We start from the raw sequence: 3,006 nt of genomic DNA, 5'->3' as shown, positions 1-3,006 counted from the left end.
ATATATATATATATATATATATATATATATGCATGCATTTATGCTGTGCTACTGCTGCTAAGTCGCTTCATTTGTGTCCAACTCTGTGAGATCCCATAGACGGCAGCCCATCAGGCTCCCCCGTCCCTGGGATTCTCCAGGCAAGAACACTGGAGTGGGTTGCCGTTTCCTTCTCCAATGCATGAAAGTGAAAACTGAAAGTAAAGTCATATACAAATTCATTCATTCAGTATGTGTGTGTCAGGAAAAGGGACTCAGTAAGATTACTTAATAAATTAAGAAAAAGAAGTTTTTTAAAGCTTTTAAAAAGTTAAAAGCTTAAAATTATAGGAAAATTAACTATTTTTATCATTTCTTAATTTTTGTACCTTTTTAGGAATAACATACAAATCTAATTTAATTTTTAAAATTACTCTTAAAACTCTTAGATGTGTTCATTTAACTACCTCAAGTTTCATTATAAGTATTAACTGAAGAGAAGGTTTTGAAAAATTATGTGCTCAGGAATTATTTTGGAGAGTGTGAGTACTTTATAAATAGAAATTTCACGTGGACTTGAGTCTTCCTTTAAAAGCATGTAAGTTCATAAAAATTTTAAAACATGTGTATCTGGAAATAGAAGACCTTATACATATTTCAAGCTTAGTGATTTGGGAACTGCAGTTTCATTCATAATGGATTTAAACCAATAACAAGTCAGTGATATCTTACTCTGTTCATCAGTTATTTTGAGGACCTAGGTTCACTTATAACTAAGGCAAGTATATAGAATCTAAATATTATTATTAATTGATTTAACAACTACTTAGCTGGCCCCTGTGTGCAAAACCCAGGTCCAGTTATTATACTTTATGTAAATGGAGAGTGAAAAGCAAAGACAATGAACATTTTTTTTAATAAATGTTTATTTTTTTATTATTTTTCTAAGTGCACCTAAAACTTCCTTGTTTCTTAGACTATATATAAAGGGGTTTAGCATGGGAATTATAATCGTGTAGAACAGTGAATACATTTTATCTTAATATTGATCCTGGCCAGACCCCGGACGCACATACATGAAGAAGAGAGTGCCATAGAACAAGGAAACAGAGAGCAGGTGGGCACCACACGTGGAGAAGGCTTTGCTCCTGCCCTTTTCAGACTTCTTTTTCAGGATGGCAAAGAGGACACAGGTATAGGAGACTATAATACCTGTAAAAGTAAAAGCCTGTATAAAAGCAGCAAAAATAAAAAGCACCAAAGCATTAATAGATGGATCAGTGCAAGAAATTGTAAAAAGTGGCAAGATTTCACAGTAGAAATGATGTATTAGACCTGCAGAAAGTTAATCTAGATAATAATCCTACATGTATTATAGGTTGCAGAAAACCAACTGCATATGATGCACTTACCAAGCAAGTGCAGAGTCTGTTGGACATCACCACTGGGTAAAGTAAGGGGCTGCATATGGCTGCATAGCGGTCATAGGCCATCACCACCAGAAGGAAACATTCTGTGGTGGCACTGGAACCAAAAAAATAGTATTGGGCCATGCACTCAAAGAGAGACATCATTTGACTCTTGTCTAAGATGTTGACAAGCATTTTGGGAATCACGGAAGATGAAGAACAAGCATCTACAAAGACTAAGCTGCCCAGGAATGAATACATGGGGGTGTGAAGATGGGGGTCCTTCCAGATGAGAAAAATCAGCCCAAGGTTGCCCACCATGGTGGTGAGGTAGATGACCAGGAACACCAGGAACAGGGGGACCTTCAGCCCTGGGAGATCTGTGAGTCCTGTGAGAACAAATTCTGTCACCAGAGTCTTGTTTGCCTCCATCATATCCACTCAGGCTGATCACTGCAGTGGAGAATTGAAAGGTAAAACATTAATCAAGGTTCATGAAAACTTACACTGGATTGCAATTTCATATTTCTACATTTCAGATGCCCTTTACTGAACAAATATAAAGGTATAGGGTCTTTCTTTTTTAAAACACACCTAAGAGTGTTAGTATTAGTCGCTCCATCATTTCCAACTCTTTGTGAGCCCATGGACTATACCCCACCAGGCTCCTCTGTCCATGGAATTCTCCAGGCAAGAATACTGGATGAGTAGCCATTCCGTTCTCCAGGGGTGCAGGTGTCCTACATTGCAGTCAGATTCTTAAACGTCTGAGCTACCAGGGAAATCCCTAAGAGGATTAAGTATATTATAAAGAATTTTGAGGAGGAAGGAGTTTTTTAAAGGTTTTAAATATATATACATTTACTTAAAGGTTTATAGAGTAAGATGTTAACACCACTTGACTTAGTCCATAACTTTCACTCATTAATATCTTAAAATTGAATGTATTCACAGTGAAATATACAAAGTTAAGAATAAAAAGTATATAGTATGTTTTAGTCTATAATCTCCAAAAAGTGAGAACTGTTGAGGTTCATTAGTGTTTTCACTCTTTCTTAAAAACTCAATTGTAACTTTTCTATTGAACCAAAAAAATGAGCTATACCTTTGTACTACTGATATGTTTCATTTCCTATTAAGACATTAATGGGTAAAGTAGTAATACAGTAAGTTAAAATTTCATATTTGCTGTGTCCTAAATGGCACCCCACTCCAGTACTCTTGCCTGGAAAATCCCATGGATGGAGGAGCATGGTAGGTTGCAGTCCATGGGGTCACTAAGAGTTGGACATGACTGAGCAACTTCACTTTCACTTTTCACTTTCATGCATTGGAGAAGGAAATGGCAACCCACTCCAGTGTTCTTGCCTGGAGAATCCCAGGGATGGCAGAGCCTGGTGGGCTGCCGTCTATGGGGTCGCACAGAGTCGGACATGACTGAAGCGACTTAGCAGCAGCAGCAGCAACCATTACCATTATGTTGTTTGATTGTGTATTCATAAAAAATTACCCCAAATTCCTAATAGACTCTTTTGGTTATGCATGCCTCAAAGTAAAACCAAATTTCAAATAGATTCTTTTTAATTTTACTGAATAAACTCTCATATGTGAGCATAAT

General features: G+C 36.8%; 1 pseudogene; it reads right to left on the bottom strand.

Moving 5' to 3' along the window:
* Window positions 1-904: 904 nt before the first annotated feature.
* On the bottom strand, window positions 905-1,823 carry LOC113898571 (annotated as a pseudogene).
* Between the last annotated feature and the right edge of the window lie 1,183 nt (window positions 1,824-3,006).

Source organism: Bos indicus x Bos taurus, chromosome 1 (genome assembly GCF_003369695.1).
Source record: "Bos indicus x Bos taurus breed Angus x Brahman F1 hybrid chromosome 1, Bos_hybrid_MaternalHap_v2.0, whole genome shotgun sequence".
In the NCBI taxonomy this organism is placed as follows: Eukaryota; Metazoa; Chordata; class Mammalia; order Artiodactyla; family Bovidae; genus Bos; species Bos indicus x Bos taurus.
This window is presented reverse-complemented; position numbering and strand designations above follow the sequence as displayed.